General features: G+C 37.1%; 1 long non-coding RNA gene across 1 annotated transcript in view; it reads left to right on the top strand.

Annotated features, from left to right (window-relative positions):
- Nucleotides 1–23,217, top strand: part of LOC123387651 — a 59,012-nt gene extending 35,795 nt beyond the window's left edge. The window contains exon 3 of the long non-coding RNA XR_006602170.1: nucleotides 22,212–23,217. This is a non-coding gene — a long non-coding RNA (uncharacterized LOC123387651). The remainder of the gene's footprint in view (nucleotides 1–22,211) is intronic.
- The last annotated feature ends 4,128 nt before the right edge of the window (nucleotides 23,218–27,345 follow it).

Below are 27,345 nucleotides of genomic sequence, written 5' to 3'. Positions count from 1 at the left end.
CCCTGGAGGATCCCAATTACTAGGAGGAACCACTGCTCACTTCTTTTGGATATTTGCATATGTAGTCAGGATCAAAGGCATTTGTAGATGCAAATACCTGTACAACAAACATTACTTGTCTTTAGGGTCTCATAATCTCCCCAGAGAACATCCCAAGAATAAAGCTGGGAAAAGTACATGCGATCCTTTTAATACTTAATACTGGAGTCTCACATGCATATCCTCTCCGTGTTTATCTTGAATGAGATTCTGTGGCAAGGGGGCTAAGTACTAGTCACCTGGAATTTGGGTTATTTGGTGACGTTGACCAAAAGAAAAAGGAATAAGCAAAGACAGTGCAGTTGAAAGCTTAAAGAAACTTTATTCAGGGCATTATTATTAATTAACTATATGAACTCCGACAAGATATTTAATCTTTTTGAACCCCAGTATTTTTCCTCATCTGTAAAGTGAAATATAATCACAACAAATTTCAAAGTTATAAATGTAAAATTTACTGCTTAACAGCTTTGGTTCTGAATATAGTTGGAATATAGCTGGAAACCCTGTACAAATCAAGATAAAATAGTATTAAGGCTCTGGGCAGGCTGTTGGGCTTGTTTGTCTTCAGATTCATTCCTTAACCTTTCTGTGCTCTGCTCTCTAAGGCAGGAGCCAGAACAGCTCAGTCTCAGGCCCCACATTGCTGGGCCTGCTAGCTTCTGCTGGGTTAGGTCAATGGGTGGCACCATTAGAAAATTGGAGAAAAGAAGAATTAAGATAATTCTTGGTCCCTTTCTGCTTTGGGCAGCATAGCTGACAACAGCTTCTATCTTAGTGTCTCTAACACTTTCTGGACAGATATGGCCCCTGGATATCAGTAATACCATTTTTTCCTATCCCTCTGTTCTAACATTTGGGTGGAAAGGATTTTCTGATGTTGCTAATCTTGGATTACCTAGAATCACTCATTGATAAACTGTTGAGAATTTTGTGGTTCTAATCCAGAGGAATAAGAAAGCACTGTGTTTCAGGGTGAGGATATCAGCAAATCCTTGGTGTATAAGGGCATGTACTTTAATCCACTTTCAAGCTGAGTTTAAAAGGAATGTCAGTAGCTTGAGCAGATTGAGAGGTCAAAGAAGATGGTGTGTATTAAGCTGAGAACCCTAAGGAACAGCAGCACCCTCTGTGGGCAGCTAGGAATAAGAAAATGAGATACCGTGCAAATATATGGCTTAGCCCTGACTCTTGATAAAGCAGAGCAAAAGGGAAAAGGGAAAAAGAGAAAAAAAATCTATGGTTCAAATTCCAAACATTCAAACCCTGAATTATTGTTACCTCGGTGGCCCAAACAAATCCTAAAATGCAAACCAATCCAAGTCCTAAAGAAGCCTCAAAGACAAAGCACAGAGAACCAATGGTCCATGAGCAAAAACCACAAAGCACTAGTAAACAAGCTTCCATAAACGAGAGTCAGTATACATAACTCTGATGGCTTTGTAACATGACAATTTTTTAATTTTTTATAATTTTTTAAAAATTTTTTAATAAACATACAATGTATTATTAGCCCCAGGTGTACAGGTCTGTGAATCATCACGTTTACACACTTCACAGCACTCACCATAGCACATACCCTCCCCAATGTCCATAACCCCACCTCCCTCTCCCTACCCACCTCTGCCGGACAACCCTCAGTTTGTTTTGTGAGATTAAGAGTCTCTTATAACATGCCAATTTAGATAAGATGAAATAAAGACCCTGATCCCCTTCTCTATACTTTTAGTTAGTGATGGCCACAGAAGAGCTTTCCATGAAATTTGAAAGTGGAACAGTGGATGCTTGTTCTCAAGAGGTCATGTTTGGTTATCTTCAGGCTAACTTCGGTTGGCAGAGGCAACAACCCATCCCACAGCTCCTGTACCCAAGGCATCTATTCTTCTATTCTTTTAGTTTTGGGGGTTTTGTTTCTTTTGCTTTTTTTACCTCTTTCTCAATTTCTTTCCTTCTCAATCTCTCTCTCTCTCTCTCTTAAATCCTGGTAAAGTGTCAATGAGTTTCTAAGGAAACAATGTCATTTCCTTACGTTGTGCGTCATTCAAAACAGCAAAGACAGACATTAAGAATAGGCTAGTGAGGGTTCCAGTTTTCTCTGCTCTTCCTTACTCAAGTTCATCTTTTTTTTCTCTCTCTCTCTCTTAGCCACCGGTTTTGTGACATTAGGCTTAGCACCAGAACCGGAACAAATAGCTGAACTCAATGTACTTTACCAGTTACTACAATTTCAAAATGCCAGATTGCTATTATGAACCTCTTATTCTATGCAATTTCTAGTGGTTCTGCTTCTCTGAGTGGACTCTCAATAATGAAATAACAAATTATTAATTAGTCCTAAAGACATAAGGTGGATTTATTAAAGATCATGAATATTGTAAATTTAATGGGTTAAAAGTAATATGAGTAGCTATTGTAATTATGAAAAATTTGACCAATTAGATTTAAGATCAAAATAAGACTTCTAGAAATGAAAGCTGTAAAATCCCAAACTAGAAATTAAGTCTACATTTTAAACCAAGAATGTGTAAACAAAAAGAAAATACATACAACACAGTACAAAGAGATGATATTAATGTGCAAATTAAGGGAAAGGAAGGACAAAGTGAGAAATATAAATAATTTCAATCACATATAACTTCTTTTGGAAAATGGAAAAATAGAGCACACATTCAAAAGTCAAACATGAGCCACAGAAAAAGAAAACATAAGTGTATGTTATCATGATCATAGAAATAAAATTGTAAGTAAAAAACCTAAACCAAAACCAAACACAAAACTCCAAAAAACAAGTAAACAAACCTAGAGATCATTTTCTTTACATGCCCTACTGAATTTCTTATTTCTGTGGAATAATGTCTTTCATTAAGTGTAGAAAAATCCTGGCTATCATTTCTTCAATACCGTGTACTCTGAAGTATCATTTGAACTTTCAGATTCTTAGAAACCATTCTCTTTTTTTTTTAATTTTTTAAAATTTATTTTCAGCGTAGTAGTATTCATTGTTTTTGCGCCACACCCAGTGCTCCATGCAATCCGTGCCCTCTCCAATCCCACCACCTGGTTCCCCCAAGCTCCCACCCCCTGCCCCTTCAAAACCCTCAGGTTGTTTTTGTCTATAGTCTCTCATGGTTCACCTCCCCTTCCAATTTCCCTCAACTCCCTTCTCCTCTCTAACTTCCCTTGTCCTCCATGCTATTTGTTATGCTCCACAAATAAGTGAAACCATATGATAATTGACTCTCTCTGCTTGACTTATTTCACTCAGCATAATCTCTTCCAGTCCCATCCATGTTGCTACAGAAGTTGGGTATTCATCCTTTCTGATGGAGGCATAATACTCCATAGTGTATATGGACCATATCTTCCTTATCCGTTCATCTTAGAAACCTTTCTTGACTGGAGCTCTCAGAGTCCTGCCTTGAATCTGTTTGTGACAGCAGTAGGCCAAGAATCCAAGGATGAGCACCCATAGAAAATTGGGGGGTACTTTCCCTCTAGCACTTTGTTTCTAAATTCCACTTTGTCTCAATTTCTTTGAGTCAGTGAGGTTGCCAATCTGTGCACACACACAAATGAAGTAATGTGGATATTTATATACACATACATGTTTATATGTACAAAATATTAGTAAAGCACACTTTAATCATATCAATAAAATAAGTAGGACTAACTAATTTGTTAAGAGAAAAAAGTCAGATTGTCGTACAAAGCATGACATAACATGATGGAATATGAAAGAACACAAGGAGTGTACCTGAGGACAAAGAAAGGGATCACAGGGACGCCTGGTGGCTCAGCCGGTTTAACCACTGCCTTCGGCTCAGGTTGTGATCCCAGGATCCTGGGATCGAGTCCCGCATAGGGTTCCTTGCTCAGCAGGGAGCCTATTTCTCTCTCTGCCTCTGCCTGCCACTCTGCCTGCTTGTGTGCTCTCTCTCTCTGACAAATAAATAAATAAGAATCTTAAAAAAAGAAGGAAAGAAAGAAAGAAAAAAAGAAAGAAAGAAAGAAAGAAAGAAAGAGATCACATTTCCTTAAAATATAATAGAAAAAGATATGTTAGGCAAACCCAAGGAAAAGAATCAGCCAGAATTCACACCAAAGAGTATGAAGAACCTTTTTTGTGAAAAAACATGAATTGTAAGTATTTATGTATACAAAAGCACAGCAACAACTTTTATAGGAGAAAAAAAGTCGACAAAAGGAGAAATCAATAAAACACCCTAAAAATTGAATATTCCAATTCTCTACTCTCTACTCAAGATTTAAAAAAAAACAGAACGGATATGGATTGAAATTATATAATAAATAAAATAGGCCTTATATAGATTTGTAGCAATTTCTGAACATGTTTTTTAAGTATTAAAGAAATATTCATAAAAATTACCATATATTAGATTACAAAAAAAACTAATACTTTTCAAAAAGAAATAATACAAATAATGTTTTCTTACCACACTGAAATAAAATCAGGAGAAAAAAACACGACAAAAGGTTTTTGGGTTTTTTTTAACCTGTAATATTTATTTATTTATTTATTTTTTTTTTTTTTTTTAATTTTTTTATTTATTCATTTGATGGAAAGAGATCACAAGTAGGCTGAGAGGCAGGCAGAGAGAGAGAGAGAGGAGGAAGCAGGCTCCCCGCTGAGCAGAGAGCCCGATATGGGGCTCGATCCCAGGACCCTGGGATCCTGACCTGAGCTGAAGGCAGAGGCTTTAACCCACTGAGCCACCCAGGTGCCCCAATATTTATTTTTTTTTAATATGTTTTTTGGTTTTGTTCTCTTGTTTTTCATAGCAACCAGTGAACAACACCCAGTATTCTGCTCTCACAATGTCAGTAAAGGCATCTCTTCATTGTAGATGAATCAAATTCTTCTGCTTGGCTCTTGTATCAATGTCTCAAACAACTGCAGTTTGGTTAAAACAAACAAATGAATAAATAAAAGACTGTAATTTAAGAACCAGCTTAGAAAAAAAGAATCACTAGCTGTGAGTTTTGGAGACACACTTTAAAGAACCAAAGCCTATGAAGAAAATTGCTTCAGATCTTAGACACAGAAAGAGCTACTGTGGAACTAAATGAAATGAGTGGACAATGGTGAGCCTGGTGATGGATATTAAGGAGGGCACAGATTACATGGAGCACTGGGTGTTATACACAAACAATGAATCATAGAACACTACATCAAAAACTAATGATGTATGGTGACTAACATAAGACCATAAAAAAAAAAAAAAAGGAATTTAAGATTTTAGTTGTCATTTAGATCAGTGTCCTCTGGTTTTTTTGTTTGTTTGTTTGTTTGTTTTGTTTTGTTTTGTTTTCCAGGGCTTAAACTTGTGCCAAACTTGTGCAAGCAATCCATTTTTACCAAGTTTTAAAATGTCTTTTTTTGAAACTTCTAAAAAGTAAGTATTGGATGACAAAGGGTGAAGAAATATTCACTACCCACAGTGTTAAGAGAAGACAAGAATGATGAGTGTTACAGGAATTTGAAACACACAAAGCAACAATTAGCTTGTAAGAAAATCTCTCTCTCTCTCTGTCCTGGTGGACTTGATTATGGGTAGTTCAGGGGAAGACTTCCTTATCAGCTAAGCTAAAGGTTCTGTTTAACACTGGAGTATTCCCACATGTTGCCAATCAGCCAAAAGAGCAAAGGAGTTACACAGAATGGATAGGATGGTTATTAAAAACAACCCTTCAAGAAGATCTTTCTGCACGTTGTCCAAATCAATACATGTATCTATTTTCATATAAACTAAGGCAGTTACCTGATGTACAGTGAAAAGGATCAGCAGAAAAGGCTCACATATGTCTTCTTGAAAATGGAACACAGTACTTGAAAAGGAGACATCCAAAAGTCAACTGCCACTTGCAGCTTAATGTTGAATTATACAGTGGACATCATTGTATTCATCAGCAAATTCATGCCTGTATTTCTCTGCAGCTAAATATGTTAAGGCTGGTGCTATTAAATTATTGTTTCAACATTTGTAAAACTATACATATACCTCTCTAGGTCTCATGTAATCTGGCTGGATGCAGGTAAAACGTGGAACATGGAATATTGTTCTTCATAGAGAAGTAAACCATAATTTACATAAAAATTAAAGCCTTACCAACAGCCGTGAAAATAATTACAATTTCATAATTACATTTAGCTGTTTCTCAATAGTCGAAGACAGCCTTTCTCAACAGTGGCTTCAGGAGAGATTTAAGCTCTAATGCCTTAGATGGTATCAATTATGTGCAATGGATTAACTTTTTTTTTTGTATGAAAAATCTGGATCACTTATCTCCCTTACTCCTGAATTTATTGGCAAATAAATTAACTTGCCAAAGATTTACGGTTTATAGAAACGAACACCCTTGATCGACTGGTTGAGAAGAACTGGACTCATAGATTTTATTTGAAAGTCTTTAAGTACTTATTAGTACAATGAACCACAATGAAACACCACTCATCTTTTCCCAAACCACAGACACTATTGAGTGAGGAAATAATCAGTAAATGGCATATTCGGAAATTAAATAAGCTGTGAAAATATTTAGAAATTGATATCAAAAGGCTTGCAATTTAAAAAGTTACAGCAGTGCAAATTGAAATACCATATATAATTGATTCATCCCTTCCATTAAAAAGTACTTATGTCTACTAAGAATTAGAAATTACGTTCTAGCTTGAGAATTTGAGACTAAGTCTGGTGTCTTCTCTTAAAGCGCTCATGATTGTTTCAGAGATAGAAATGTAAAGAAATAATTACAATATTAAATATAGCATGGTACAATTGAGAAAGATGTGTTACAGTATTATACAAGATACAGTAAAAAAAGGTACTGCTATTAGCATTATTAAATTGGACCATATGAAATTGAAGATATTTGATTCTTTGACCTACAGAAATTACAGTTGTATGTAACTCAATCTAATTTTAGTTCTCATAGTGTTAAAATTGAGTTTGATCTTGAAAAATGATAAATTGGTTAGAATTAGGTTCTACAGCAAGCGACCTAAACATTATAGTGATTTAAACAAGATAGGAGGGCATTTTTCTCTGTATTAAATTGATTTTGGAAGTTGGTGATTCAAAGCTACTCTCGGTTATGCACCACAAATTCCTGATGACCTTGGCACCTATTAACAGTCTGATGTCTCATCTGGTGTGAACGTCAGTTACCCTATTCTGGAGAGCCGTGGAAAAACAATGAAGTAGAGGGACAGAGGATGCATGTCAACTGTCACCACAGGAGAATTTTGAAAGGATGCCACATGACGTCAGAGATACCATTGTCTAAAATCTAACCACAAAGCTATGCTTAACTTCAAGGGAGGTTGGGAAATGCATTATTTTAAAGGCAACTATGCTTCACCTAATAATCCTAAATTCTAGTACTACAGAAGAAAAAGGAGTATGGGAATTGAGGATGAACCCCTAAGGAATAGTAAACTAATGATCTCTACACTTAACGTGGGGCTAGAAGTCAGTGATCTCAAGATCAAGAGTCATATGGTCCTGGGAGTGAGCCACCCAGGAAGGTCCCAGTCTACATCAGGGTAAATGGCAGGAGTTGTATTTGAAACAACAGGAGTAGTCTACACAGTGAAGAGCCTTCTATGTTGGGCTAAGACACTGGAATTTATATCATCTTCGATAAGTAGCTATTGAAGGATGATGATGTGGTAGATAAATGAACAGATTTGCACTTGAGGAAGATCACTCTGGCTACAGTTGGGAAGAAGGATTGGAAAAGGATGAGAGTGAGAGAGTCAACATTTGTTGGAAACAGTGAGGAGAATGGGTTAATTTCCCAAACCCATTGCCCCTTAAAAATATGGGTTAAAAAAATAAAGTAATAAAAATATAAAAGACAGTAATTATCATATGCTCAATTTATTCTTTTTTTTTAAAGATTTTATTTATTTGACATAGAGAGAGATCACAAGTAGGCAGAGAGGCAGGCAGAGAGAGAGAGGGAAGCAGGCTCCCTGCTGAACAGAGAGCCCGATATGGGGCTTGATCCCAGGACCCTAAGACCATGACCTGAGCTGCAGGCAGAGCCTTAACTCTCTGAACCACCCAGGTGCCCCTCAATTTATTCTTTAACTGAATTAAAATAGTTGTAACGTAAACAAGCTTAACACAGAAAAAGTAAATGAAGTGGGCGTTATAGTTATAGAATTGTGGTATAATTTAGATTCTGATATGGTGGGTAAATATATATATATATATTTAAATTTTTACAATTAAGTTTACAAAAATATCTAAAACCTTAAGATATAAAAATCACTCTTTTACTGTGTAAAATGTTGCTGTTTAAAATCCTATTTATTTATTTTTTTTTTTAAAGATTTTATTTATTTGAGAGAGAGAGAGAGAGAGATCACAAGTAGGCAGAGAGGCAGGCAGAGCAGAGAGCCCGATGCGGGGCTCGATCCCAGGATCCCGGGATCACGACCTGAGCCGAAGGCAGAGGCTTTAACCCACTGAGCCACCCAGGCGCCCCCTATTTATTTTTTTTAAACAGATTTTTGTAAATATTTTGATCAGAATCTTATTTTGCAAAGTAAGTCATTATTTGGAAGTCAGAATTTTAAGAACTATTATAGTCTAGCTGTTTTATAGTTTAAGAATTTTCCAACATGCACTTTTTCATTACTTTTTAACTCCATAGTCTAACTAGCTGAGGCAGGTCAGAAGAAAGTGCTGATGGGGAAATGATCTAAAATTTGAAGTTATGTTGCTGATAGCTGTTTGGACATTTGACTCTGTTGTTGTATCTAAAAGCCAATAGAGTGGTTCATAAAACTGATTGCAGAGCACATTTCAGAACTAATAAAACAAATTGACTATTGATGATGTGCACAGGGCAAATCCAATTACATCTCACAAAGCTTTATATTGCTCTATTTCTCCTTTAATGTTTTCTATTCATTTATTTCAATTTAAAGTTTGGGTAACAAGCCCGAACAAGATGCAATGTGGGTAGACAGAGAGTGGCCGGAAATTTAGAAATAAAAGTCACAAGTGAAATTCTGGGTCTACCTTTTGTGGCTCTATCTCTGGACACATCATTGAAACTATCTTATTTTCAAATTCATGGAATTAAATGGACTGTCCTTTTTAAGTATTAAATAAAATAGCATAGGTACAAATTATGTAAACGAATAATTTATTGTAAGAAAAACTATTATTACTAATTTAAACAATGAATAAAACATATATATCTATAAGCATATACGTACACACACACACACACACACAGGTAACTTTCATGGGGCCTTCCTGTCTGACTCACTTTACTTTTCCCTTATGGCATTTGGAAGAAAAGGATGGATTTTCTTATCATCCCTTTCCCAGAATTCCGGCACAACTCCACATGACTGTGAAGGCGGTATTTTATGTTTCATTGTACCCCTGCTACCTGCTGCACAGTTGACGAATGTGACAGGGATATCAGGGCTGCTGTTTGGAACTGAGGAATGTAATTAGCAGATACATACAAAATACTTTAATGACAGCCCCCTTCTGAATGCCTACACCTGCCGGACACTGTAATAATGAGGCTCATCTGCCACTTGAACATTGATCAAATGTCTCAATGGGGCTTGAAAAATATGTGCTTCAGTTGTCATCACAGACCTGGCACAACCCCACAACTGGGATCAGGGATACTGTGAAATAGTCAACATCTGCTGCTTCACCAAGCTACATTTTGTTTTAGTCAATTCCATAGGCTTATTTGCATCCTCTTAATTTTCTTATGCTAGAGATTAATCATTCATGAAAATAATAATTACAAAACTCATTTAAAAGCTTTAAAAAAAAGCCAACTCCTTTTGATGGGCATTGCTTCTGAAAGAGGAGAAAAAAATAATCAACTCATGCTTAAAGGAACTTCAAAGCTGGATGTTCTAAAACTGAGATGGCCTCAATTTTTTTTTTCTCTAATATAGTAAGTCACGCTGGTTGTCACGTATACAATGACAGGTGAAGAGAAGATGTCGTAAGTATCCATCTCCTTGTATTGTATATTAGTAAGAAAATGGAAACAATTGGTTAATTTTTTAAGATTATGCTGAGAAGTAAAGTGTGATATAAAGAGCAAAATGATATAACAAAACACAAAAGTTGAAAGGAATTTTAGAGTTCCTTTGGCCAACTAGAGTCTGTTTCATAGAAGAACACCGGCACCCCAGACTTGTGTATTCAGCATGTGCTTTTAAAGGGTTACTTCCCTATGAAGAGACAGATTCCTTTTGTGGACAAATCTAACTTTTAGAAAATACTTCCTTATTTTGAGCTCACATGGATCTTCCCGCAATTTCCATTCTGTAATCCAAAACTGTCACAAACTGCATTCGGTCTTCTGTTTAATCATTACAATATTCAGAGAAAGCTACCATGTATGGCTCAAGTGTGCTCCCCTACTCAAGTAAGCATGAATGGGGCCCTCATCTGTACTTCGGACCTTGTCCCAGACTTGGCTCCCTGTCCTTGGTGCTGACTCTTGGGACCTGAGTCATCCTCCCACGTACACTCTGTTTCAAGAGCCTGCCTTCCTTCTGACATTATTCAAATTGTGATGATAATACTCACATGTTTGCTTCGGGATTTCATTTTGTTTCAAAATAAAATACTTATTAACATGTTTATAAATATTTATAAACATGATTAAATGGCCATTTCAAAATAATTTTCTCATACTCTCTGAGGTAGGTATTGTTACCCTTAATTTACAACTAAGAATCAGACCAAATCTGTAATTTTCTAAAAAATACCGTGTAGCACTTGTTGAGCTCTTATTCCATGTCATGTACCAAGCACTCTTTTTTAATCCTCACAAGGAATCTTTGAATGAGGTGCTATTAATATCCTCATAATAGAGTTGGCAGAGTGAGTCACAAAGTGGTTAGGAAATGTCCCCAGTGTCACAGGTGAAAACCAGCAAAGTCACAGCCATCTGTACAGCAGTTGTGGAATTTTCATAGAGCATCTCACAAGTGCTCATCTTCATCTGTGTCAAGTACCATATTACCCACCAGAGGTGTGCAAATTAACAAAGCATGGTTTCTGCAGCCAAGGTGCTTTAACATGAAAAGCAAAGAGGTATGCACATAAACAAATGCAGTAAATTTTCACTAAGACTATCATAGATGAATACATATCTTAAGGAGTGTGAACTATGGCATAATCGAAACTGATGCTCAGTTTTGCTTTCCAAAGATGGGCCAGCTAAGGGTTTAGGGGGAAAAACAAAAACAAAAACAAAAAAACAAACTTAACCCCTGGTTTTAAAAGATGGGTTTGTTTCTAGGTAATGTTTCTAGGTAATCAATATAGAAGCAAGCATAGAGTTTTCTGCACAAAACTGAGGAATTGTGAACCTGGTGATGTGAAGGTGAAATTACAAAGGCTTCTATGTCTTCTGTGTGTTCTATGTCTTGATGATAAGTCTAGGAACAAAGTGAGTGACAATAAAATTAGATAGAGGGGTGCCTGGGTGGCTCAGCCAGTTAAGCATTTGCCTTTGGCTCAGGTCATAATCCCAGAGTCCCAGGATCAAGGCCTTTGTTTGTGGTCCTCAGACTCTCTGCTCATTGGGGAGTCTGCTTGTCTCTCTCCCTCTGCCCCCCAACTTGTTCACTCTCTCTTTCCCACTTTCTCTCTCTAATAAATAAAATATTTAAAGAAATAAAAAATAAAATCAGATAGAATACTGAGAGATACTGACCAGATCATAAAGAACATTCTCAAAAAAAAAAAAAAAAAAAGAAAGAAAGAAAAAGAAAACCAAGGCAATTCAATTAATAGCATTTATTCATTTGCATTAAGCCTAATTTATTGAATATAATGGATCATGGTAAGTGCTAGGAAATCAATAATGACAAAAACCAGATAAAACCTTTGATTAGTAAAAAATAAAAAACAAACAAAAAAACGCTTTGACTTGTGGAAGTTCTTTTTGATCAGTATTTTAGTAAGATAGTTTTGCAAATAGTGAAGAGATCATAACATGAGGGAAAAGATTGGAGGCAAAGACGTTAATCTGAAACTACTAAAATTCTTCAAGTAATAAATATGGGCCTGAATTTAAACATTTTAAGTGGGAAAGAAGAAAAGTTATATGGAGTTGAGATTCGCGGCCCTGGTGACTGCTGGAAGTTGAGGTTAAGAGAGAGAAAAATCTCTCAATTAGGTCCAAGTCTAAATGCATGTTTACCTGTATTCCCTTTGTTTTTCCAACTTGATTTAAAAACATGTTTTCTAACTTGATTTAAAAAGAATAGGTAGGTAGAACTATGTAGTCTCCCAACAAATTACTAAATATTTCATTTCTCCTTGTAGATATTAGTACATTAAGCCACAGCATATGCTATATTTATTACCATAGCTCTAAAAAAACGTACTTCACCAAAAAAGAGGGTGATTCTGCTGAGTTATATATAAGTCCCTCCATACTCAAGAGGAGGAGATCACACAAGGGCAAGAAATACTGAGAGGTGTGGATCATAGGCCACCTTAAGGGGGTATGCCACGGTTATCTTTCACATGAGGGTGGGCTCTAGCTAGTAGTGAGGATGTCCTGCATATATTCATTTAGTTTTAAGTTTCTGTACATTACTTGCATTAGTTTCATCCATTCGTGTGACTTCAGCCTTTGCCTTCTTCATATAATCTAATATATTCTGACCCAAAACTTTTCCCAAAATTCGGGCCAGGTTTTCACAGTGCTGTTATTCATCACTATTTGGATGCTCGACCAAGGCCTTAATAATAACATGAAAAATCATTTTAAATTATTCCTCTATATCTGCTTTTCCCTTTGTTGAATTTCCCATTCTGTTGATTATGTCATCATCCTCAATGATTTGGGATAATTATTTTTTCTTCCTTATTGTATACTGGCATGTAGATTTCAAATTCTGCACAGTTTTTTGACCGTGTTCTGACTCAAGTCCTTACCACTCCTCTTTCAACCCTTCCCACACAATCACTCTGTCCAAATTAAACCGTATAAAAATATTTGTGTCAGATTTTTACCCCTTTCTGTTATAATCCTCTTTACATTTGTTTTATCCATAATGGGTATTACTATTCCTAAACACTACTAAAGTTACACCAATTAATGGATTTCTGTTTAATGGATTTCTGTTGCTTACCGAGTATTTTCCTATCATTTAGTGTCAAGAAACAGTTCTCTAGAACCTTCCCACTCAGCCTTTTCAGGCTTATCACCTGATACTTCCTTTCACACACACAGTAAAATGCTACATATGGATTACCCTTTACTCTGTAGAGGTAGTCCATGTTCTCCCATTTCATGCCTTTGCTCTTGTGATGTTATCTTCAAATACCCTTAGTGAAGGGACAGGTTTTGCCACCCCACAGTGTGTCTTTGGCATGTGAATTGTTAGGGGTCAGTTGCTTTTGAGAGGTAGAAAGTTTCAGAAGAACCTTTGACATTCACCCTAACTGCCTAAAAGAATTTAAATAGAACCTGCTCCAAAAAGGGAACTATCACCATAGATTACTGTAGTAAAATACGAAGTACATGTAATAGACAGGAAGTGTAGTAGATGGGAAGTGTAGCAACGCCTGTTTCATAATAGTGTTCTCCATGTCCCATTATCTCTAGATGGCCCAGCCAACATTTATGTAGCAAACATTTACTCTTTCCATTCTTCTTATGAGTAATTTTCCTCCCCTTTGAAGCCTCACACCCCTACCCCTATCTCCTTAGTCCAGAATGACATATATACCTCATTTTGCCTATCTGAAGAATCTTTTACATTTTTAATGCATATAGAATTAAATTTTATTTTCTTCTGTTCATCTGTCCCATGTCAATTGAATTCTTAGACCAGTTAGGGAAAACCATAAAAAGTAAAGAAAAATATTTGCTTCCCAATATCAATAAGAAGGAAGTACTTTTGGGGCGCCTGGGTGGCTCAGTGGGTTAAGCCGCTGCCTTCGGCTCAGGTCATGATCTCAGGGTCCTGGGATCGAGTTCCGCATCGGGCTCTCTGCTCAGCAGGGAGCCTGCTTCCTTCTCTCTCTTTCTCTGCCTGCCTCTCAGTGTACTTGTAATTTCTCTCTGTCAAATAAATAAATAAAATCTTAAAAAAAAAAAAGAAGGAAGTACTTTTGAAATGTTATTTGTATTTCTCTTAAATATCAAATTCATGACTTTTATTATAGTTTTTATATGTTTATAGTGTATATGTTTATAGAGTATTTTTCCTTCCATTTCCTAAGAAGAGAGGTTCATATTGTTTGGAATCACCTATGTCTACTAATATTTTTGCCTGGCTAAAAATATTCAGTAGATACAAATTTATTGAATTAATAATGTGCTAATTAATGAGTTCATCATAATAATGTCAGAAACACACCTATTACAAATTTACAAAACAGACATTGTTTTCAAAGTGTATGAGAACTGTTTGTAAATAATACATTTTATTATGTGCCTTCATATATATTTTAAATGTTTCAGATGTAATAATAAACCAAAAACACAAAGTCAGATCTTAATTACAACTGTATATTCACATTACTTTTTAATTTTCACTGGAATAGCTTTCAAAATACAATAAAATGCCATTTTTCTAAGATTCCCCAAAACAGCAAAGACCAACTGAGTATATAAAATGTAAACTGAGATTGTAAGCTGTCATGAGGGAGAACATTTAGTTCACCTGCCATTCAAAATCTGATTTAGAATAACCGTTCCTAAAAAGGGGGATGAAATATTAAAATTACTTTTCTCAAGGGTTATAAGTTTAAATTATGTCACAAGGGATAAAAACAAAACCACAAACACCATTCTCTTACTGCCATAGAGCTCTGAGATGGAACAGCAAGCTGATATACCTTTAATAATGTAACATGCAGTAAAATATCCACATACGGAAACTTTATATCATTTACTGCCTTATAAAACTGTAAGTGCCCTCTTAAAGTCAGTATATTCTGACACTTTGCTATCCACAGATCTCATGCTGAAATCCACAGGAGTTAGGCATTAAAAATTGAAAGCAGAATGCAGTTCTTTCAAATTGGATAATTGGAAGCTAGTGAGACATCTCAAATATGGGTGTAATAACAAGTAGGCTGCTGGAAAAACATGAGTAATCTGGGTGCTGTATTTAAATTTTTAACTGACCCTTTGGCAGACTGCATCATGAAAGACTAAACTTCAAAGAAACAAGAGCTTTGTTTTGCCAATCTTTTGTAGTTGAAAGACTACCAACAATCTGCTCTACCAATATTACTTTAAAAAAACAACATTTTTAAAAAGGTTCATAAGAACAATATCCTCCTATACTCTTTCCAGTAATTGGCATGTTTTAGGGTTTCTATTCTAGGCATAAAGTGTCATAAAACTTCCTAAAAATTACAGTGTAACAGTATGGTCATAGTTGATAACACATAGTGATATCAGGAGAATAAATGATACTTCCGTAAAATTTCATTTATTTTTTTCCTGCCAAGAAACTACTTCTAGAATTCACTTTCTGTAGACAAATAGCTATGCTTCAAAACCAGAGATAGCTCTGCTGTCCTATCGCAGAAAACTCCCTTGTTTCCTGGCTGATGCTTAAATGTTCTTGTTAGAACATCACTCCTTCAGTGTTGTTTGTGTTCAAATATTAATAGCTGAGAGCACTATGCTTAGTCAGTAGATAAAAGTGCTTGGAATAAATGAAAATACTAGATAGACTTCAGAACATAACAGTGGGGGTGCTCTTTTGGTACAACATATAATTTTCCTAAGGTATGTGTGGAACAACATAAAATCACCTCTCAAATCGGATTTCTAACAGTTAAGACCCTGTATGTGGAGATGACGCTTTGACTTGAGCAAGAATGATTATGGAAAATAAGTTATTTTAAATATGTATAAATGAGTCAACCTTAAAGAAGACAACCCAATTGTACAACATCACTTTTAAGATAATTGTATTATTTGATTACAACTGAGAAGCTAAAGAACATATATTAATAAACATTTGGCTGTGTTCAAACAGGTTCTTGTAAGAATTTAGGATTTCCTTTTGAGGGATTTTTAAGACATTAAAACCTTCTCATTCCAAAAGTTTTACTTATGACCTATCTCAAATTGTCTTTCCAGGTTTCTGTGAGTTGGGAGATTGTCAATTTAGGCAAATCGGATCCACAGGTAGTAAATTTCTTGACAATAATTGTCAAGTTTCAGAAATACATTTCTGTATTATATGTAATATAACAATTATATGTATATATTATATGTAATACATATGCAGATGTATATGTTATATGTAATATTAACAATTAACAAATTAACATTTTTCTAGACTAAAGGAAATTGAAATGCAAGGGACTTTGGGAGAGAAACAAAATATGGCAACATTTTAAATAGATATTTACAAATTTGTTAAAATTCGTATCTATTGTGTGTTATCTTTTTAGTGTCTCCAAAAAAAGGAGTAGCATTAATTATTGTCTGTAGGCAATTATTGTCAAGAAATTTATTACCCGTGGATCCGATTTATGTTGCTAAATTTCTTGATAGGTGGAAATGATACTTGTGGAAGATGTGGAAGCTCTAAGACTCTGAATTTTGTTTTGGTTTGTTTCATTGAGTATAATCTAAGGGTTAACTTTATTTAAGATTTATGTGCCCTTATCTGGAGAATAAACCCTGCTCTCAGTTGTGCACCCTGTTGCAGCTACCTTATTTTTCTCTTTTCTTTTACGGTGCAATGTTCCTATAAAAATATGTTTTAATTTATTCAGTCCACATTCTCCCTGCAACTCACTTGCCTTGGAATTCCCATCCTATGGTTCTCGTGAAACTCTTTTAATGTGGGTTCCCAATTGCTCCAGGTAGTGGAATTCAGTGACCGCTCATTTGTGTTGCCCATAACTGAACTCCGGAAGAAATCTGCGCAGTTCCCTCTTTGCACCTATTTGGAATAGTGATTTCTTCCATTCTGGGATGTTGAATTCTGGAGGAGGGGGAAGGGGCAGATTTTCTTTGCTCCCCTCCCATACCTTTCAGTCTCCGTTGCTGACTTCGCGTTCTCCCTTTGGCCTCAGTGGTTCTAAAAGCCATCCGTGTGACAGTTGTTTCTCGGATAGCTAAATACGACTCGGAGGTCTAAACACGACCTCCCCAAACAACAACTGCCCCGTTGACACCACCCTCAAGAGCCAATAGGCATTTTAGTGTGCACTTGACCATGCCAGAACTCTTTAGTTTACCTTCAACAGTTTGAAAACTTCTATTTTTCTGTTGTTGCTCATCCTCTGCCGAACGATTCTCTACCCAACAGCCAGAAGACTTCTTTAAAAATGAAATTCAGATCACTTTTCTTGCTCACTTGAACCTGCCACGTGTTTCCCATCATATTAAAATCCAGGGCTAACTCGCTGCCTTAATGCCCACTGTGCTGTGCGACTTAGCTCCTGGATCTTCATTTTCCCCTCCTGGGCCCCCTCCTATTGCCCAGTCTGAGCATTCCTCTCCTTTCTTTCCCCTTCTTCATCATCCCAACATCACCCAAACCTGAGAGCCCAGGCACTGTTTCTTCTGCATGATGCACGATTTTCGCCAGACCTTTCAGCGGAGTCTTTCTCACCATGAAGAGCTCACCTGAATTGGCAGTTTTCCAAAAGCTTTTATTATTGTCAAATTTAAGTTTAGATCCTTGCCTCAGATTTATTTTCTTCAATGTTCCTACTTTATTTTGTTACCATTATCTGAAATTATCCTTCTATTTATTTTAATTTTGTTTATTTCCCATTCCCCCACACTCAAGTGCAAACACCAGGAAAGCAGGGGCCTCATTCAGTCTTGTTTAATTGCTGAAGCCACAGATCCTCTTACAGTATCTGATAATAACACTCAATAAATACTTTCTCAATGAATGGATGAATGAATGTTGTTGAAGAGGCATATTTTTATTTTAGCTGGGTTCTGTTTTAATTAAGAGAAGTTATGAGTACACTGAAGCCAAAAGACACTCCTTGAGACATTTATATTCTTTTTGTCTTCATTAAACTCTAAAAATTTGGCATAAGCACAAAGAGCACCATAGCCCCTGTTGGCCAGAGACAGATTTTATTCTTGTTTTTCAGCTTTATTTTACCTGCATCATACTACACAAAATAAAAATTATTATGCTGCTGGATTTGTTTTTAGAAATTCCCATCTATTCTACCATTATCCAATTATGCACTTCAATAAGCTAGTTCACAACTAATGTCTTTATATTTGTCCTACCAGAAATGTGCTCAGCCTATGCACATTAGCTCTGATATCTGCTGTCTCCTAGCTGAAACTTTTGTGTGTACATTGTCTTTAGAACTACTGCAGTGGTCTACTCTGAATAGCATTGGTAAAATGTGTTACTTTACAGTTGATATGAGAAAACTGCTTCTTATAAATCAGAAGGGTTTGTTTTGAATGGACATACACAGTCCTTACCACCTTCCAAAGGAGAAGAGACTACAGGAGAATGGGGGATAGACACAATTTGATTTCTTCACATCTTTAACACTCTTAAGTTCCATACCATTGCTGGCAACGAAAGTGCAATTCATAGACTTCTTGCTGGATTCAATTTCATCTGTGGAGTCGAAGCCTCTTTCATCTTTGTTTTCCGCAGCTCAAATCTACACTTACTGCAGTCTCTGCAAACAATCCTAGCTCATCCTCATCCCACAAATATGGCGAGGCACTCACAAGCTTATAAATTGGTAATCCTAACTCAAAGCTGTCTTGTTCTTCAATGAATATATTTTGAGCTTCCCATATGTCCCTCAAAATTCTCTCTGCAGTAATTCCTGAGAAATCAGAGACCTTCCTTCTCAAGGTCAGCAGCGTTAACTGCAGTCGAGTTTCTCTTAGGGAGAAGGACTTCCTAGAAAGAAATGGGATCATGGGCCTCACTCTAGAACCCCTGAATTTGAGTTTAAATTTTAATAATCTCCTCCGATGATTTGTATATACATTAAAGTTTGAGAAGCACTGCTATGTGACATCTCCCTGAATAAATCTTCCAGTAGATTCTTCTGAATTAAATTATTAAGTGAGCTCGCTTATTCTTCCTCTCTGAACATTTCTCTTGAGATTTCAGGAGTCTACTTATTTTCTAGCAACTCTGTAATTCTCCACCCCTCAAAAGTAGTTTCATGTTTCCACATTTTTGCTTATAGATAAATTAGTGCCACATTATGCTAAAAAGTGTGGGTGGTGGCATTGGAGAGAACTGTGTTAAATTCTCAGCAAAACATATTAATATCAGAGCGTTCTTTTTTTTTTTTTTTAAGATTTTATTCATTTATCTCACAGGGAGACATAGCTAGAGAGGGAACACAAGCAGGAGGAGTTGGAGAGGGAGAAGCAGGCTTTCTGCTGAGCCGGAAGCCCCATGTGCGATTCGATCCCTGAACTCTGAGATCATTACCTAAGCCGAAGGCACACGCCTAATGACTGAGTCACCCAGACCCCCTAATTACTTGACTTCTCTGAACAGTTCTTTTGTTTGTTTAGTTTTGTTTTTTAACAAAGAGAGGCAGGCAGAGAGAGAACAAGGCAGAGAGAGAGGAGGAAGCAGGCTCCCCAAGGAGCAGAGAGCCCTATGCCAGGCTCGATCCCAAGACCCTAGGATCATGACCTGAGCTGAAGGCAGAGGCTTTAACTCACTGAGCCACCCAGGTGTCCCTTGTTTTTTTAATCTTAAAGTGAGGATAATTGTAGTACTTACCTGGTAAAGTTGTTACAAGGGCTACATAATGCATAAGACATTCAGTCCCAGTGTCTGGCAAATAGTAAGCACACCATAAATATAGGTAACATTAGGGGCACCTGGGTGGCTCAGTGGGTTAAAGCCTCTGCCTTCCACTCAAGTCATGATTCCAGGGTCCTCGGATTGAGCCCCGGATCGGGCTTTCTGCCCAGCAGGGAGCCTGCTTCCCCCTCTCCCTCTGCCGATCTCTCTGCCTACTTGTGATCTCTCTCTGTCAAATAAATAGCCTACTTGTGATCTTTGTCTAACATTATAATGACCTTTGGGAAAACTGCTCTCCTCATTCTTCATCAGTGAAAACTCCTCGGATGACCATCCTCTAATTAACTCTCCCACTTTCACTTGAATTAGGTGTATTTTCTTCACAAATCCTTTATAACATTTTTACCTATATTATTCTCTTGTTATTGTGAATTCAGAAAACTTGTTCATTTGTTAAGATTTTAGCTTCAGGGGGCACCTGGGTGGCTTGGTAGGTTAAAGCCTCTGCCTTCAGCTCAGGTCATGATCCCAGGGTCCTGGGATCGAGCCCCGCATCAAGCTCTCTGCTCAGCGGGGAGCCTGCTTCCTCCTCTCTCTCTCTCTGCCTGCCTCTCTGCCTGCTTGTGATCTCTGTCTGTCAAATAAATAAATAAAATCTTTAAAATAGTAAAATAAAAATAGGTATTATTGGTTTAAAAAAAAAAAAGGTTTAGCTTCGGAAGGTGTAGTAATTCTTATCTAGGTACCATATATTCCAAAGAAGTTACCTAAAAAGTGACTGAAGAAGGATGAAAATATTAGCAGTTATTACAGAAACTGCCAGTTGTCTTCGATATCCATCCTTACTGTCATGTCTCCAAGCAGAATCACCATCTTGTGTGGAGCAGCAATATACTTACCTACAAGAATATGTTTCCTGGCTGTGGGTTTGTCCTAGTGACACAGTTCTAGCTAGGGAGTCTGCTTTCCACAGAACTTGGTCTCTTTCATTATTTTCCTTCCTGCTTTCAGTGCAGACCAAAGCCTGCACCCCTGTTGTGACTGCAAGGCAGCTGAGAGATGTGAGTCTCCTCTCAAAGACAATGAGCAGAAGAAAGATGCTGAGATATTCATGACGTAGACCCAGCTGGCCAGTTCTGGAATGTCAACACACACGCTTCCCAGAAGGCGAGGAGAAAGCACGTTTTCCAATAAACCACTATATTTGGATCCTTAGTGCAATCAAATATATTTACATACACACAGATGACATCTTAAATACTGTAAAGTTTACGAAAAAGTGTGTATTTGCTGAATTTTTCTGTGTATACACATAATGGAATAAAAACTTGAATATACTACAAGTGCTTAATTAGATATAAGGAAAAAAAGTCTGTTTTTTTTAAGATGTTTTATTTGCCAGAAGATGCTAAAAAGATAGTTTTTCAATTAAATTTACCTTTGAATCTGTTTTTTTTCCCCTAAAGAACATCTTTCCTTTTATTTACTTTATGTTTTGAGTGAGGGAAGGCTGTTTAACATATCAAATATTAAATAGCTAGAAATAATCCATAATGTCCTAAAATTGCACACAAGTTTTGGCGTTCTTATTTACTTTTCTGTGGGGAGTTTCTGTGGCTTTCATTGGTTTCTCAACCTCATGTAAGAAAAAAGCGCCTTAAAGGAAGGGGTTATGACTCTAGTATTCTACTCCATTCCGGTATTATGTTCACTTCTCAGAAATAAAATGGCTACATAAACTACCTCACGGGAACAAAACATGATGTATGTAAATTTAAGACTGACTCTTCAGTCCCCATCTTCTAAAATATTTGTATTAAGATTTTTTTTTAAAGGGAGAAACCTGGTAAACCTAGATTCTGATGCAAACTCTTCATTTATACATATATACATCAAAAACTTACTTTGCTGATTCTGCTTTCATTCGTCTAAATTTAGACAGCAGTAACGAAAGCTGCAATTTTCCTTCGAAAATTACAAATCTGTAGCAATAATTGTATCTGCACCTACTCTCTGCCTATTTTTGCAGTGTTCAAAAATATTCATATGGCTAGAGAGCAGGTGTTCGCGATGGCATGTGTTTCATGACTGCCTTCCTGTGCAAAACAAGAACTCAGCAGCAGATTTAACCTGCACCCAGGTGCACAGGGAGAAGGGCTTCTCCAATGCCCAGTTTTGTGAAGCAAATGACATTCATATGGATCCTTAGCTCTGCCAGAAGAGACTCTCACTCTGTGATTTTGATAGACCGGGAAAGCCATAATTTATCTGTTTCTTTGCAGAGGATGAAATTTACAGTTAATATACTTGGCTTATTTTATTGTGAGATTTTCATTTCTATTTTGCTTTCATTTCACACTTTTCTGTTTCTGTGGTATTCTAGGGGAGTGTGTCATCCGGCAGTGCTGAGAAGCCCTGTAGACATGATGGCGCCGACTTTGACCAGACTGCAAGCTTCTGGAAGACAAGAGCATCTCTTCATTCAGCATGTGGTGCTAAACCTAGCAATAAAGTACACTGAAATACTGTGATTTGAAGTATTAAATCAATGGGAGTATATTAAGGCTGGAGACGGTAAGCACTGGGATACTACACTCTGGAAGAAAACATGGCAAAAAAGCAGCTCAGTAAGATTGTTAATAAGGCAAAATATGCTCAGACAGAGCCCAGAGAATGGCCATGGAGAACAAGAACCAACCAAATGCTCTAAATAAAAATTCTAGGGGTGCCTGGGTGGCTCAGTTGATTAAGCGTCTGCCTTTAGCTCACGTAGTGATCCTGGAGTCCCCGGATGGAGCCCCAGCATGATGGGGGTGGTCCCTGCTCAGCAGGGAATCTGCTTCTCCCTCTATCCTTCACCCAGTTTGTTCTCTCTCTCACACGCACTCTCTCAAATAAATAAATAAAATCTTCAAAAAATAAAATAAAATAAAAATTCTGATCATTCAAGTAACAAGTATGATGTTGTAACTAAGGGCCAAAGATACAATTTATTAAGATGTAAGATAAACACAAACATGTGTATATCAGATCATGCGTTCTTGGAGCAAGTAATAGAGATCCAAATGAGAATACACAGCTCTAAAGAGAAGATCGGAATTTATCGATTCAGCGGCTTAATGAAGCGAGTCATCAAGGTTCCAGATTTATTTTCCTCTATAACCACATGGTTGACTTCATCTTAGACGAGTCCCCATGCTTGTTGAGGGATAGCCAACGGAAGCAGCCAGAAATGCAAGCACTCATGTTTGTGGACTCGAGGAGAGATAAAGAGGCCTGTCACAGGAATGGAGAAAACCTTTCCAAAATATTCAGAAAATTTCCATAAGTTTCTTTGACCAGACTGGGTTATAGCTTTTTGTTTTTGTTTTTGTTTTCCCCCAATAAAACCCAAATAAGGAAAATTAATTTGAGCTTGGTTTGTTTGCTTGTTTTGTCTTTTCTACTGACATTCACCTCTGGACTATTATAGCGTTTATGTTCTGTTCCATGAGGTGCATTAGCTGCTCTGGAGGAAGCGTCGAGAGTAGGGGTGCGGGTACAGGAATAGGAACATAAGTTGGGGGAAATAGTTTCAAATTAGTAGACAGAATAAAAGACATGCAGAATAAAAAGAAAATTTCTTCTAGTGAAATATTTAATTGCAGAAAACAAAATGATGTGGGTATGAAAGGAAAAACTCAGAAGTAGCAGACAGCTCTGCCGAAACAAAGGGTAGGCTTTATAATCATCCTGTCCAAAACAGACTACTTAGAAAGAGCACAAATGTTTAGAAAACAAAATAAAACAAAAAACACCAAAGACGCCTGTCGATAAAGCGCTAGAAAGAAAAGACCTGTTGCTGAATGGACTATGAGGAAATGGTTAATCTGCCCATGTGGAGGACAGGAGCCACACGAAGGCTCCAGGAACCATCCACCTGCCTATGTGCCATCATGCACTTTCAAAACCTAGTCTTGTGTTCCAATGATGCACAGACCGAACTGGAAGACAAAGGTTCTTTCAGCCAGAATCAGAATGGTAAGGAAGGGATCCTAGGGCAGATGCAGCTCAACAACCTGGGATGTGAGGCATATCGTTGGCAAGCAGAGCTAATTCTGCCCAGTCTGGTGCGTGGTCCACTGGGTCTATAAATGTTCCTTTGCTCTGTGCGTTTCTGTTGTTGCCAATCCAGCTACGGTTTCAGTAGCTTCATTTCTCTGTCCTTTGTTTTTGCGTCTTCAGTTAATCACAGCTCTGCACTCTTCCACAGACCCATACACCATGCCATATTTTGTAATTTTGACTCATTATGTTTTAATGATAAATGTTAATTTTTAGAGAGGCATCTTAAAGAAACAGGGTCTTTAAACATCAGGTCTTTAACATTCATTTGTACCACAAAACATGCCCCAAACTCTCTCTCCCCAAAGTATTCACTTGTTTATAACCTAGCTGTATTTAAGCAACACTTGCTTGTGCTCTTACCCACTATCAAATAGATAGGTATTATAAATTTTATAGTAGTGCTCCTAAACCTGATATTGCAATATGCGAGGCACCCTCATAGTTCTCTACTTTATATATTATTTTTATGGTGAGAATTAAAGCTTTTATGAGGCTGTAATTTTTGACATTACCATCGCTTCCTGGGAACTCAATGTTATCCTATTCTACAAAGAGCTAAACAGGAGAAAGAACACATTTTCAAGGTCAAGTGAATCTTCTGACTCTGGAAGTGAGAGGCCCCAAGCAAAAAAAAAAACACAAAAACACAAAACACCTGTGTGCTTGGTTGCAAATACATTTAATACATTAAGGAAAAGAAACATGGGCATAAGTTTGGATAACACAACTTTTATACATAAAAAGTTCTGAACATTAAAATGCTAATGTTTGAAATCTCATAACATATTTGATTACTGTAAATAAAGCCAAAATATTTTAAAAGAATATGAGTCATATAAACCCCATGAAAGGAAGCTACTTGAGGATCATTAAACCCTTAACATAAAATAATGTGTATCGATAAAAAGTAGCATTATTTTATACAAGAAATAGGTAGTGTACTGTGCCTTGAGTAGGCACTTTGGGAATTTAAAGAGAGATCTATCAGATGCCCGTCCTGGAGGAACCTGAAACACAGTAATAGAAAACACAACAGAAGCCAGCTGGAGGAACTCTTTGTTCATTTCAAATAAATATGGATTATGAAAATGTTGATGGAAAATAGAGTAAGAGCATATTTAAAGTTACCTTTTTTATATATTATTGACTGACCCATTTATTAGGAAACGGCTTAAGATTCATCTAGAGAAGCACCACGGTATAAAAGGAGTGTAAGAGCTTGGAACCCACAATTCACTTCCTCATAGTGTTGAGGAACAAATTATTTACCTGTATCAGGTTTTCTCATGTTAAAAGTTATCTTTAAAATACCTACTTTATAGCATTGTGTTGGATATTGGATTAGATCATATTTTCCCATAATTTTTAAGAAAACTCACATAACATAAGATTCGCCATTTTAAATATTTTTTTTAAAAAGATTTTATTTATTTATTTGACAGAGAAAGATCACAAGTAGGCAGAGAGGCAGGCAGAGAGAGAGACAGGGAAGCAGGCTTCCCGCAGAGCAGAGAGCCGGATGTGGGACTCCATCCCAGGACCCTGAGATCATGACCCGAGCCAAAGGCAGCGGCTTAACCCACTGAGCCACCCAGGTGCCCCCATTTTAAATATTTTAATGTTTATGATTCACTGACCTCCAGCACATTCACAATGTTGTCCAATCCTCACCACTGTCTAATTCCTGCACATTCCCATCACCCCAAAAGAGAACCCCCCTACTTTCCACTGCATTGCTCTGCATCTTGAAGCAACTGCTAATCTGCCTTTAGTGTCTGTGGATTTTCATACTCTTGGAGATTTCAGATGGATGGGATTACACAATACGCGTTCTTTGGATTCTGGCTTCTTTGTTTAGCAGAACGTATTCAATAGCCACCCACGCCACATGTCCCTTTATCTATCGTCAGTAGAAGAACATACAGGTCACTTCAACTTTTTAGTTCTTGAATAAAAACCATGAACATTCATAGACACGTTTTAATGTGAATATATGTGGATTATATAATATTTTAAAAGCCTAATAGTATCTGATAGTACCTTAATTTCTCTTTCCCTGTCCCTAAAAAAACTCCACAATAAATCAACGCTCAATTCCCAGGTAACAAATGTCAGAAGCTGCCATCCTCATTCGTCTCCTCGCCTACAGGAAGTCAACCATATGTTTCCATATGACAGAGACTCTGGGCTCCAGAAGCATCCATCTAAAAGCAATTGTAAAGCTTTTCTGAAGTTTACGTCCCTTTTGAGCTCTGATCATTTCCTTAAGTCTATGATTTTTAACTGTGTACAGTGTAGAATTTAGAAAAGGACACTCCGAAGGTTTGTACAAAGGAGAGGTCAACGTTTTGCGACAGCTGTAGTTTCATTAGAGGTAAACCGTGCTCTGTGGAATGACACCTTTCAGGACCACAGGCATCAGAGGAAGGGGTTCTGATTTGGGATGAGGGTAACAGAGTCACAGAACACAGGGAAATAGCTTCACAGGACTTTCAGAAATAGTCATGAGATCACTTTTAAGAGCTAAATCCTTATGAGAACAGGTGAGAGCAATAATCATCACGGACTGCACATTAAAGAAAATATAACCCTACTTTGAAAAAATAGCCTAATGACCCCCGAACATGGTTGTTACATAACTGTTTTCAAGTTTGTGTCCTGTGTCATAAGTAGGTGGTAAAATATAAAAGGGTAGAAATGTGATGTGTTTTTAAAATTCCTTTCCTTTTCCTTAATCTTCTTTTAAAAAAGGATTTCATTTATTTGAGAGAGAGAGAGCATAGATGCGGAGGGGGGGCAGAGGGAGAGTGAAGAAGTGAACTTCCCACTGAGCAGGGAGGAAGGCTCAGATCCCAGGACCTGGGGTCATGACCGGAGCTGAAGGCAGAGGCTCAAACAACCAAGCAACCCAGGTGCCCTTTTCCTTAATCTTCTACTTTTATTTATTTTTAAAATATATATATTTTTTGGAAAGAGTTAGGGAGAGAAAGGCGAGCAGGAAAGGGGCAGGGGAGGGTCAAAGAGAGAAGCAGACTCCTTGCTGTACAGGGACTGGCCGTCCAGTGTGGGACTGGCTCCTGGGACTCCAGGAACATGACCTGAGTCAAAGGCAGACTCTTAACCGACTGAGCCACCCAGACACCCTTTCTTAATCTTTTAACAATTACTTTTGGCAAAATATGGGCCTGTACTATGCATTTCTTTCCAGAGATGAGAAAAATTAATTCCCCATATCTTCACATCTTTCCCTATGATACTTTCACATTCTTTACTTCCTTTTTTAAACTTTTGGTAGTCCCTGGAATTGAGTAACAATTGAATAACAAGCTGATATTTTCAGCTTACATCTGTCTTCTACATGACTTCTTTAATTCACTCATTCATTCCACAAACATTTATTGAGCATTGTG

The sequence above is a fragment of the Mustela putorius genome, unplaced genomic scaffold (assembly GCF_011764305.1).
Source record: "Mustela putorius furo isolate JIRA1106 unplaced genomic scaffold, ASM1176430v1.1 tig00003858_pilon_pilon_pilon, whole genome shotgun sequence".
NCBI lineage: Eukaryota > Metazoa > Chordata > Mammalia > Carnivora > Mustelidae > Mustela > Mustela putorius.
Note: the sequence above shows the minus strand (reverse complement) of the source record. Positions and strands in the feature narration are given on the sequence as shown.